This window comes from Triticum dicoccoides, chromosome 5B (assembly GCF_002162155.2).
Source record: "Triticum dicoccoides isolate Atlit2015 ecotype Zavitan chromosome 5B, WEW_v2.0, whole genome shotgun sequence".
In the NCBI taxonomy this organism is placed as follows: domain Eukaryota; kingdom Viridiplantae; phylum Streptophyta; class Magnoliopsida; order Poales; family Poaceae; genus Triticum; species Triticum dicoccoides.
Genome location: NC_041389.1, coordinates 520202618 through 520216148, shown reverse-complemented (window position 1 = coordinate 520216148; position 13531 = coordinate 520202618).

Here is a 13531-nt window from a genome sequence, read left to right as displayed (position 1 = left end):
CGCCATCCATGAGGACTCTAGTGAGGTGAAATTTGTCAATTGTTGGGTCTAGGACCAATGCGGCGAATCCGCCGTGACGAATGCTAGTGGGGTGGTCCCTTCGATCGAAAGTGATCGGGCAGGAGGACCATGGGTTGAACTTTGGGGCGACTGGCTCCAACGCATAGACGTCCTTGAGAGCACGCTTCCGCTCCCTTTTGGGGATATGGGTTGCACATATCATGTTCACCGTCCGCACTTGCGGGGGGAAGCCCTTCTGTCCTTTGTTGTTCGGCGGTCGGGGCTCCTCCTCATCATTGCTACGCAGCCCCTTGTCTCTAGTTTCGACACTTAACTTGCCTGCCTGCTTGAACACCTAACAATCCATGTTGGTGTGGTTGGCTGGTTGTTCGGGGGTGTCGTGTATCTGGCACGAGCGATCGAGTATCCGGTCTAAACTGGATGGGCCCGGAGGGTTTCTTTTGAATGGCTTCTTCCGCTGACCGGGTTTAGAGCCTCTGAATCTGGCATTAACTGCCGTATCCTCAGTATTGTCGCCGTTAATGCGGCGCTTGTGCTTGTTGCGACGTGACCTGCCATTGTTGTCCTTGGTATCCGAATTTCCAGGGCTCTTGGTTATGTTATTGCTACAAGCTAGCCAACTGTCTTCTCCCGCGCAAAAGCGGGTCATGAGTGTCGTGAGGGCTTCCATAGATTTTGGCTTTTCCTGTCCTAGGTGCCAGGCAAGCCATTTGTCTCGGATGTTGTGCCTGAAGGCTGCAAGGGCCTCGGCGTCCGGACAGTCGACTATTTAATTTTTCTTGGTTACGAACCGTGTCCAGAATTGTGTGGCCGATTTCTCTAGCTGCTGGATTATGTGGCTTAGGTCATTGGCGTCTAGTGGTCGCACATAAGTGCCCTGGAAGTTGTCAAGGAATGCGGATTCCAGGTCCTCCCAGCAACTAATTGACTCTGCTGGCAGGCTGTTAAGCCAATGCCGAGCTGGTCCTTTAAGCTTGAGCGGGAGGTATTTGATGGCATGTAGATCATCACCACGGACCATGTGGATATGAAGGAGATAATCCTGGATCCATACCACGGGATCTGTTGTGCCATCGTATGATTCGATGTTTACGGGTTTAAAACCCTCGGGGATTTGATGATCCATTACTTCGTCTGTGAAGCATAGTGGGTGTGTGGCGCCCCTGTACTGGGCTATATCGCGACGTAGCTCGGATGAGCTTTGCCTGTTGTGTTCGGCCTGGCCGTATTTATCATATCCGGCGTGACGGTTATCGTCACATGACGTGGGGCGCCCACGCGATCCGTAGATCGATCTCGTTTGCCTTGCCTTATCCTCCAATATGTCTTGCAGGTCTGTTGTGTTTCCCCGTGCTCTTGTATTCTTGGGGCGGAGCCGGGGTGCTGCTTGGGTTGAGGGCCAAAAGGCCTCTCTGTCGCGGCCACGGGGTGGCCGATCGGGCGCATCGCACGCTGGTGATGTAGGTTTAGTTGCTTCCTCCTCTAGTTGGGGTAGCAGCCTGCGCTTTGGGTAACTCTTGGAGGGGCGTTCGAGTTTATACTCTTCGGCCGCCAGGACTTCAGTCCATCTGTCGGCTAGCAAGTCTTGGTCAGCTCTAAGCTGCTGCTGTTTTTTCTTGAGGCTGCTCGCCGTGGCCATAAGCCTGTGTTTGAAACGCTCTTGTTCGACGGGATCCTCTGGCACGACGAATTCGTCGTCGTCGAGGCTTGCCTCGTCTTCGGAGGGAGGCATATAATTGTCGTCCTCGACATCCCTGTCTGCCGCTCTCTCATGAGGGTTGGCTCCTCCGTCCTCCTGCGCTGAATCCTGCTGGAGGGGGTTGTCTTCTGCACTGTCCGGGGTTTTGATGTCTCCGGTGCCGGACTTGCCCTTTTTGCCTTGGCAGGATTTAGAGCGGCGCCGCTCATGTCGGCGCTTGGGTTGCTTCTTGGAGGGGTCGTCCTCCGTTTTTTCATCGCCATCCCCTACTTTGGGGGTGTGCACCATGTATATGTCATATGACGAGGTGGCCTTCCAGTGCCCTATAGGTGCTGGTTCTTGGTCGTCTCCTTCATCGGCGTCCATACTGTCGATGTCTTCGGAGTTGAAGTCGAGCATGCCGGTTAGATCGTCGACAGTGGCTACAAAGTGGGTGGTGGGTGGGTTTCGAATTTCTTCGTCGTCCGCATCCCAACCCTGCTGACCATAGTCCGGCCAGGGCTCTCCTGACAAAGAGAGAGACTTTAGTGAGTTCAGGATATCGCCGAAGGGCGAGTGCTGAAAGACGTCCGGGGCGGTGAACTCCATGATCGGAGCCCAATCGGGTTCGATCGGAAGGGGTGCGGAAGATTCGGAGTCCGGAACGGAGTCCGGCACCTTGGAGTCACGAGCCTTGCAAAGGACTAGGCTAGTACTCGGCTCTATCGCCGTAGAGATTGCGGCTCCTGGGGCGGCGTCCAACCGACCGTCCCCGACTGGCGCAGTCGGCTCCGAGCTAGTGGTCGGAGCGGCCACCTGAGCGGCGCTTTGGGCACTGTCCGGTGGCAGAGCTAGATCATGCCCATCGTGACAGTGCGGCATGCTCGACCGTGGCTCGAATCCGTCGAATATCAAGTCCCCGCGGATGTCGGCCGTGTAGTTTAAGCTTCCAAACTTGACCTGATGGCCAGGGGCGTAGCTTTCGGTCTGCTCCAGATGGCCAAGCGAATTGGCCCGCAGTGCGAAGCCGCCGAATACGAAGATCTGTCTGGGGAGAAAAGTCTCACCCTGGACCACGTCGTGGTCGACGATCGAAGAAGCCATCGGGCCTAAGGGTGACGACACAGAGGAACTCTCAATGAAAGCACCAATGTCGGTGTCAAAACCGGCGGATCTCGGGTAGGGGGTCCCGAACTGTGCGTCTAGGCGGATGGTAACAGGAGACAAGAGACACGATGTTTTTACCTAGGTTCGGGCCCTCTCGATGGAGGTAAAACCCTACTCCTACTTGATTAATATTGATGATATGGGTAGTACAAGAGTTGATCTACCACGAGATCAGAGAGGCTAAACCCTAGAATCTAGCCTATGGTATGATTGTTGTTCGTCCTACGGACTAAAACTCTCTGGTTTATATAGACACCGGAGAGGGCTAGGGTTACACAGAGTCGGTTACAATGGGAGGAGATCTTCATATCATATCGCCAAGCTTGCCTTCCACGCCAAGGAAAGTCCTATCCGGAAACGGGATGAAGTCTTCAATCTTGTATCTTCGTAGTCCGGGAGTCCGGCCAAAGGTCATAGTCCGGCCATCTGGACACCCCCTAATCCAGGACTCCCTTAGTTAGCTTATGCCTCTCCCACATAAAACTTGCTATCGGTCTAGTAACGTAGTCAATTGCTTAGGGACACTTTCACAACTCCTACCACCACTTTTCCACACTCGCTATATTTACTTTATTGCTTCTTTATCTTAAAGCTATCCAACAACACCTACAAAGTACTTCTAGTTTCATACTTGTTCTAGGTAAAGCGAACACTAAGCGTGTGTAGAGTTGTTTCGGTGGTTGATAGAACTTGAGGGAATATTTATTCTACCTTTAGCTCCTCGTTGTGTTCGACACTCTTACTTATCGGAAACTGTTGCGATCCCCTACACTTGTGGGTTATTAGGGCCCATCTCCAACCAACGCGCCAGGCGTGAGAAGCTGCAGGATGGACGGAGTCCAGCCACAGGGCCGTCGTCATCGCGGTGCCGACACGGGACAACCGCTCCATCTGCGTCCCCAGGACCCGCAGGCAGGCCTCAGCAGCAGTGATGATCTCCGGGAAGGTCCAGGCCGTCAGCAGATTCGTCCCAGACCCGGCAACGCCAGTCGGGTCACGCTGATAGCGGACGGCTTCCTCCGCCAGCCACTGTGTCTCCGGGAAGGCCCCTGTCGCAAAAGAAGAAGCAAGTTAGAAGAACAATAAGGAAGAAAGGACTGGGTCCCAACCCGGCAAACTACAAGAAGCAGCACTTACTGAAGAAGGATTCTTCCAGGTGTTGCGCCTCGAGCAACGTACCACGCCGCTCCCGCTCCATGACACGGTCGCGCTCCCCATCCGCCTTCTCCAGGTTGGCCACCTTAGCAAGGGCCGCCTTCAGCTCGGCGTCCTTGTCTTCGGCCGCCTTCTCGGCCGCCTCGCGGCGGCGAGTCTCGTCCTGACGGGCCTCCTCAGCCGCGGTGGCCTGCTCCCGCAGGCGATCCACCTCGGCATGGAGCCGGCCTTGTCATCGACCTGCTGGCCGCGTTGCTGGTCCGCCTCAACCAGGGCCTGCTGCATCTCCACCACCTTGGCGGCCTCTGCCTTAAGGAGCTCCACCTCGGCCTTGAGGCGGCTCTTGTGACCCGCCAGTTGCTCATGCAGCCGGCTGGCCTCGCCAAGAGACCGTCGGGCCACGGTCGCCTCCGCCCTCGCCTGCGCCGCCTCGACACCAAGACGGCCGGTATCGGCAACAAGCCGGTCGTAATGATGACCAGCCCGGAGCAGCCGAGTCCGCCAAGACAGCACCTCGGCTGCAAAGAAGAAGAATTCAGCAGAACAAAAAAGACATGACTTAAGATTTGGCCCAACTGTTACACAGTTGGCCCGAATCTCGGGGGCTACACCCAGTGGGTGCGCTAGCGTGCCCCCACTAGAAAAGAGCACAAGAGTACCTATGGCGACGCGAAGCTCCTCCTCCTTGGCAGCAAGTTGCTCCTTGAGCTCCTGATGCTTGCCCAGGAGCCGGTTGAAGCCGGCAACCTGGAAGGCATCAAGATGCTGAAAAAAAAGACAGAAGTCAGAACAAGGCCAATGCTCTTAAGATTCGACCCAACTACTACGTAGTTGGCCCGAAACCTCGGGGGCTACACCCAGTGGGTGCGCTGGTGCACCCCCACAAAGAAGAAATTGCAAGAAAACAGAAGAAAGAAGGCTTAGCAGAACGGCGCACTCCAGGTCGCGCGTCCGCTCCACCTCGGCCTGGGCGAAGGCCTCAAGCCGCTCCGTCCGGCCTCGCAGGCTGCGGCTGATGGCGTCCAGCGCTGCCTCCTCCTGGGTCTGAGGCCCGAAGACGACCGCGCCCCCGCTCCACGCGGGCTGAGGCACGGCAGCTCGGCGCCCTCCCTGCCGAGGCACAAAGGCGTGCCTCCCGCTGGCCGCTTGCGACGCGGCCAGCACCTCTTCCGACGCTCCTCCCGGCATCGTCAGCAACCTGGACGCCGGGACGCCCTGCGTCACCACCTCAGGCACTGCCACCCCGGTACCTCCTCCATAGCCTCCGGTGCCTCCGGCGCCGCCGCCCGTAGCGCCTCCTCCAAGATGACGCCGCCTCCACCACCATCAGCCCCTGCGCGCTCGACCACGTTGGCTCGCGGCGGAGTATCGCCCCCCACCTCCACGACCTCCCGGTCAAGGACCACCACCTCAGCCCGGCCTCCACGGTCGCGCTCCCTCACCGATGACGGCTCAAAGACCGTCGCCGCCACCACCATGACCTCCGGCATCTCGCGCCAGGCCGGCTCCACGCTGGCTCGCGCCCATGCCGTCGCCACGTCGGTCCATGCTTGGACCGACGCCGCCTCCAGCTCCGCCTCGGCCCGGTTCTTGTCCCGCCAGGCCAAGGCTTCGGCGTCGTTCGAGTCCAGGCCGAGGTCCGAGTCACCCCGTCCCTCCTCCTTGGCCAGGCCGCCAAGGTCGGACCGGCTCCTGTGGAACGCGGCCCCCTCGGCGGCCACGGCCTTCGCCGCCGCCCTCGCCAGCGCGATTGTCGACCTGAAGAAGAAGGCAGAATAAGCAAACAAGAGATAAGACTGGCTCAAGAAATCCAGGCGCAAGCAGGAAATAAAGTTTACCCCATCAAGACCGGGACCGGGGTCGGCTTCCCGCGCTTCTTCTTGGCCGGCCTAACAGGCTCGGCCGGGTCCGCCATGCGCTTCGGGGCCCGGGGTCGCGGCGTGACGTTGTCTTTCCCATGCAGGCGGCTCGGCGCCGCCCCATGCGAGGACCTGGCTCCGCCCGCCTCGCCGCCTCCCCCTCCCAATGCCGCTACACCAACAACCGACGTCAGCATCGCCTACGCCGTGACATGATCAACTATTCAAGACAAATGAAGAAGGAAAGATTCAAAACTAACCAGTGTGATGCCCAGCGCCGGTGTTGGACTCGGCCACCTCCTCGCCGCCGTGAGCCGCGGGCTCCTCTGGTGCCACCTGCGACGGAGCCCGGGCATAAGGATGCTGATGACCCACAAGTGTAGGCGATCTATTGTAGTCCTTTCGATAAGTAAGAGTGTCGAACCCAACGAGCAGCAGAAGGAAATGATAAGCGGTTTTCAGTAAGGTTTTCTCTGCAAGCACTGAAGTAGTAGGTGATAGATAGTTTTGTGATAGGATAAATAGTAAAGAGCAAAAAGTAAATAAAGTAAATAAAGTGCAGCAAGGTGGCCCAATCCTTTATGTAGCAAAGGATAAGCCTAGATAAATTCTAATAATAATAAAGGAGCTCCCGAGGACACATTGGGAATTATCTTCTAGCTAGTTTTCATCACGCTCATATGATTCGCGTTCGGTACTTTGATAATTTGATATGTGGGTGGACCGGCACTTGGGTACTGCCCTAACTTGGACAAGCATCCCACTTATGATTAACCCCTATTTCAAGCATCTGCAACTACAAAAAGGAGTATTAAGGTAAACCTAACCACAGCATTAAACATATGGGCCCATATGAACCCCTAACGAAGCAACACATAAACTAGGGATTAAGCTTCTGTCACTCTAGCAACCCATCATCTACTTATTACTTCCCTATGCCTTCCTCTAGGCCCAAATAATGGTGAAGTGTCATGTAGTCGACATTCACATAACACCACTAGAGGAAAGACAACATACATCTCATTAAAATATCGAACGAATACCAAATTCACATGACTACTAATAGCAAGACTTCACCCATGTCCTCAGGAACTGAAGTAAGTACTCACAAAGCATAATCATGTTCATAATCAGAGGTGTAATAATATGCATTAAGGATCTGAACATATGATCTTCCACCAAGTAAACCAATAAGTATCAACTACAAGGAGTAATCAACACTACTAGCAACCCACAGGTACCAATTTGTGGTTTTGGATACAAGATTGGATACAAGAGATGAACTAGGGTTTGAGAGGAGATGGTGCTGGTGAAGATGTTGATGGAGATTGACCCCCTCCCGATGAGAGGATTGTTGGTGATGATGTTGGTGATGGTTTCCCCCTCCGGAGGGAAGTGTCCCCGGCAGAACAGCTCCGCCAGAGCCCTAGATTGATTCTGCCAAGGTTCCGCCTCATGGCGGCGGAGTTTCATCCCATAAGCTTGCCCATGATTTTTTCTAGGGTAAAAGTGATGATATAGAGAAGATGGACGCCGGAGGCCCACTAGGGGGCCCAGGAGATAGGGGGCGCGCCCTATAGGGGGGCGCCCCTGTCTCCTGGACAGGGTGTGGGCCCCCTGGCCTATTTCTTTCGTTCATAAATTCTTAATAAATCCAAAAAGTTTTTTCATGGAGTTTAAGGACTTTTGGAGTTGTGCAGAATAGGTTTCCAACATTTGCTCCTTTTCCAGCCAGAATTCCAGCTGCCGTCATTCCCCCTCTTCATGGTAAACCTTGTAAAATAAGAGAGAATAGCCATAAATATTGAGATATAAAGTGTAATGACAGCCCATAATGCAATAAATGTTGATATAAAAGCATGATGCAAAATGGACGTATCAACTCCCCCAAGCTTAGACCTCACTTGTCCTCAAGCGAAAACCGAGATCGAGAAATATGTCCACATGTTTAGAGATAGAGGTGTCGATAAAAATAAAATACGGACATGAGGGCATCATGATCATTCTAATAACAGCAACATATATAGATTTTGTCATATGATTTCTTATGCTCAAGTAATAAGCAATTCACAATGTCAAGTATGGTTCATAAACTTCATTGGGAACTAACAAACTATAATCTCAGTCATTGAAGCAATTGCAATTTATCATAACATCAGAAAGAGTCAATAATAGAGCTTTTCAGCAAGCTCACATACTCAACTATCTCGTAGTCTCCTATAATTGTTAAGACTCACTCAATACTTGTGATTATAGAGTTTCAGCCGGACACTGAGAAAGATAGGGGCTTATTGTGTTGCCTCCCAACGTATTCACCTTTAGGTGATGTCAACAATAATAGCATATGCCAACTTACATCCAATTGGATATATGTATCATGATCTTTCAAACACGAGGAGCTTGCCAAAGGATAAAATGAAAAAGTGGGAAGGTGAGGATCACCTTGACCCAAGCATAAAGTAAAAACATAAAGTAAAAGATAGGCCCTTCGCAGAGGGACGCAGAGGTTGTCATGCGCGTTTAGGATTGATGCATGAAATCTTAATGCAAAAGAACGTCACTTTATATTGCCCCTTGTATGTGGACCTTTATTATGCAATCCATCGCTTTTATTACTTCCACAACAAGTTCGTACAAAGCTTATTTTCTCTGCACTAATAAGTCATACATATTTAGAGAGCAATTTTTATTGCTTGCACTGATGACAACTTACTTGAAGGATCTTACTCAATCCATAGGTAGGTATGGTGGACTCTCATGGCAAAACTGGGTTTGAGGATATTTGGAAGCACAAGTAGTATCTCTACTTGGTGCAAGGAATTTTGGCTAGCAAGAGGGGGAAAGGCAAGCTCAACATGTTTGGAAGGTCAATGACAATATACTTTAACTGAGATGTCGGAAAACATAAACCATTACGTTGTCTTCCTTGTACAACATCAACTCTTTTAGCATGTCATACTTAATGAGTGCTTCACAATCATAAAAGATGCCCAAGATAATATATCTATATGTGAACCCCTCTTTCCTTATCACTTCCTATTAATTGCAACGATGACCAAGGCTACGTTCATCAACTCTCAACAATTTTTATGCATCATACTTTCTATGTGTGAAGTTATCACTATCCATAAGATCAATATGAACTCTTTTGTTCTTTCTACTTTCTCAAGATCATAGCAACATAGCAAAGCCCTTGACTCAACACTAATCTTTATTATATATAGCACACGGACTCGCTTACATAAAGAGATCACAAAGCAAAACTCAAAACTACTTGATATCAAAACTTCAATCTACTAGATCAAGATACTACTAAAAGGATCGAACTAAATAAAGCGGTAAAGATAGGAGTGTGATGGTGATACGATACCGGGGCACCTCCCCCAAGCTTGGCGATTGCCAAGGGGAGTGCCCATACCCATGTAATTATTTCTTCGGAGGTGGTGAAGTGGGAATTGTTGCATTTTTCTTCTCTAGCTTGCGCCTGAGGCTAAAGTTTTCCTCCCTCGGGTCTTCATTCTCGAGCTCAAGTTTCATTATCTTTTTGCATAGTGCTGCCTTGTTGTCCTGCAAAAAATGTGGTGGGATAGATTGGACCTTAGTGAGGCTTGACTTCTTGAACTCCACATGCATATCACCAGGTTGAGGTAGTGGATCGTCCTCTTCATCGGAGCTTGTCTCCTCCTTCCTCTATGGTCCAGCCATAATGTTCCACATCCTCATATACTTTTGGATTTGCAATATAATCAGCCATGTAGCTCTCTCCGTCCGAATCTTGGGACGACATCTTGTTCCAAATCTGCAACAGGAACAGCTCGAAACGAAAACAGAGGATATTCGCGTGATACGGTGGTCAAAACCTTCGGGAGTATATATAATGAATTTTTACCGACCAAAATACGTATCATACAAGAAAATGGAGTCCAGGAGGCACACGAGGTGCCCACGAGACAGGGGGGCGCGCCCTACAGGGGGGGGGCCTCCTCTCTTGTGGGAGCCTCGTGTCCCTTTCGGACTACTTCTTTCTTCCTAAAATTCTTAAATAATCCAAAACTGACCAAAATTGCCATTAGAGTTGTTTTGGAGTCGGTATGCTTACCGTACCACGTACCTATGCCTTTTCGGAGTCTGGAACGTTCTGGAAAGTGTCTCTTATGTACTCCTCTGGGGTTATGGTTTCAATAATATTAGTTTCAACATTGATAGGATTACCTGAAATATAATGCTTAATTCTTTGACCATTAACCACCCTCGTATTTGTGCCTTCGAAGTTCTTAATTTTTATAGCACCAGAATGATAGACCTCCTCGATAACATAGGGACCTTCCCATTTTGAGAGAAGTTTTCCTGCAAAAAATCTTAAACGAGAGTTGACTAATAACACATAATCTCCTACGTTAAACTCACGCTTTTGTATCCTCTTATCATGCCAGCGTTTGACTTTTTCTTTGAAGAGCTTGGCACTCTCATATGCTTGGGTTCTCCATTCATCAAGTGAGCTAATATCAAACAACCTCTTCTCACCGGCAAGTTTGAAGTCATAATTGAGCTCTTTAATAGCCCAATATGCTTTATGTTCAAGTTCAAGAGGTAAATGACATGCTTTTCCATAAACCATCTTATATGGAGACATACCCATAGGATTTTTGTATGCAGTTCTATAGGCCCATAATGCATCATCAAGTTTTTTGTACCAATTCTTTCTAGATCTATTCACAGTCTTTTGCAAAATTAATTTGAGCTCTCTATTGCTCAACTCTACTTGACCACTAGACTGCGGGTGATAAGGAGATGCGATTCTATGATTGACATCATACTTAGCAAGCATCTTACGAAAAGCACCATGAATAAAGTGTGAACCACCATCAGTCATAAGATATCTTGGGACTCCAAACCTCGGAAAAACAACTTCTTTAAGCATTTTAATAGAAGTGTTATGATCAGCACTACTAGTTGGAATAGCCTCTACCCATTTAGTAACATAATCAACAGCAACTAAAATATGTGTATAACCATTGGAGGCAGGAACAGGTCCCACATAATCAAAGCCCCAAACATCAAACGGTTCAATAACAAGAGAATAATTCATAGGCATTTCTTGACGCCTGCTAATGTTACCTATTCTTTGACATTCATCACAAGATAAGACAAACTTACGAGCATCTTTGAAGAGAGTAGGCCAATAAAAACCAGATTGTAGTACCTTGTGTGCAGTTCTATCTCCCGCGTGGTGTCCTCCATAAGATTCAGAGTGACACTTGCGTAGGATTTGTTCATGTTCATGCTCAGGCACACAATGTCTAATAATACCATCTACTCCTTCTTTATAAAGGTGTGGATCATCCCAGAAGTAATATCTTATATCATAAAAGAACTTTTTCTTTTGCTGGTATGTGAAACTAGGCGGTATATATTTAGCAACAATGTAATTAGCATAATCAGCATACCAAGGAGCAGTACGAGAAGCATTGACAACTGCTAATTGTTCATCAGGAAAACTATCATTAATAGGCAGTGGGTCATCAAGAACATTCTCTAACCTAGACAAGTTATCAGCAACTGGGTTCTCAGATCCCTTTCTATCAAAAATATGCAAGTCAAATTCTTGGAGCAAGAGAACCCATCTAATGATTCTAGGCTTAGCATCTTTCTTTCCCATGAGATATTTAATAGCAGCATGATCAGTGTGAATAGTAACTTTGGAATCAACAATATAAGGTCTAAACTTATCACATGCAAACACAACTGCTAAGAACTCTTTTTCAGTAGTAGCATAATTTCTTTGGGCACTATCAAGAGTCTTACTAGCATACTGGATAACATTCAATTGCTTATCGACTCTTTGCCCTAAAACAGCACCTACAACATAATCACTAGCATCACACATAATTTCAAAAGGTAAGTTCCAATCAGGTGGTTGAACAATAGGTGCAGTGATCAAAGCTTTCTTAAGTGTTTCAAATGCTTCTACACAATCATCATCAAAGACAAACGGGATATCTTTTTGCAATAAATTAGTCAGAGGCCTAGAGATTTTAGAAAAGTCCTTAATGAACCTCCTATAAAAACTGGCATGACCAAGAAAACTTCTTATACCTTTTATGTCCTTGGGACATGGCATTTTTTCAATAGTGTCAACTTTGGCTTTATCAACTTCAATACCTCTCTCAGAGATCTTGTGCCCCAAGACAATTCCTTCATTAACCACAAAGTGACCCTCTTCCCAATTCAGGACGAGACTGGTGTCTTCACATCTCTGCAAAACTCAATCAAGGTTGCTCAAGCAATCATCAAAAGAGGATCCATAGACGGAGAAGTCATCCATGAATACCTCACAAATCTTTTCACAAAAATCACGAAATATAGCCATCATGCATCTTTGAAAGGTAGCATGTGCATTACATAAACCAAAAGGCATACGTCTATAAGCAAAAGTACCAAAAGGGCAAGTAAAAGTAGTTTTAGATTGATCCTGCATGGACACGGGTATTTGAGAGAAGCCAGAATAACCATCTAGAAAGCAAAAATGTGTGTGTTTGGATAGCCTTTCTAGCATTTGATCAATAAAAGGTAAAGGTTAATGATCTTTCTTAGTGGCTTTATTTAAGTTACAAAAATCAATTACCATCCTATAGCCTGTAATAATTCTTTGTGGGATCAATTCATCTTTATCATTAGGAACAACGGTAATACCTCCCTTTTTAGGGACACAATGGACAAGGCTTACCCATTCACTATCAGCAACGGGATAAATAATACCTGCCTCGAGGAGTTTTAGAATCTCCTTTCTTACCACTTCCTTCATTTTGGGGTTTAATCGTCTTTGAGGATCTCTAACTGGTTTGGCATCTTTCTCCACTGAAATTTTGTATTGACATAATGTGGGACTAATGCCCTTAAGATCATCCAGAGTATATCCAATAGCAGCTCGGTGCTTCTTTAGAGTTTTCAATAATCTTTTTTCTTCTTTCTCTGAAAGGTTAGCACTAATAATAACAGGATATATTTCTTTTTCATCAAGATAAGCATACTTGAGATTATCAGGTAAGGGTTTGAGTTCGAACACGGGATCACCCTTGGGTGGAGGGGGATCCCCAAGAATTTCAACGGGAAGGTTATGTTTTAGAATAGGTTCTTGTTTAAGGAACACTTCGTCTATTTCTTCCCTTCCCTTCATAAACATATCATTTTCATGGTCTAACAAATATTGTTCTAACGGATCAGTTGGGGCAATAGCAATGGAAGCAAGACCAATAATTTCATCCTTACTAGGTGGTTCCCTTTCACGAGGTTGTCTACTAAACTTAGCGAAATTAAACTCATGAGACATACCATCTATGCCAACAGTGAGAATATTCTTTTCACAATTAATCTTAGCACTAGCAGTATTCAAAAAGGGTCTACCAAAAATAATGGGACAAAAATTGTCTTGTGGGGAAGCAAGAACAAGGAAATCAGCAGGGTATTTAACCTTTCCACACAAGACTTAAACATCTCTAACAATCCCAATAGGTTTAATGGTGTCCCTATTAGCAAGCTTAATAGTAACATCAATGTCTTCTAATTCAGCAGGTGCAATATTGTGCATAATTTCTTTATAAAGATCATAAGGTATTGCATTAGCACTAGCACCCATATCACATAAGCCATG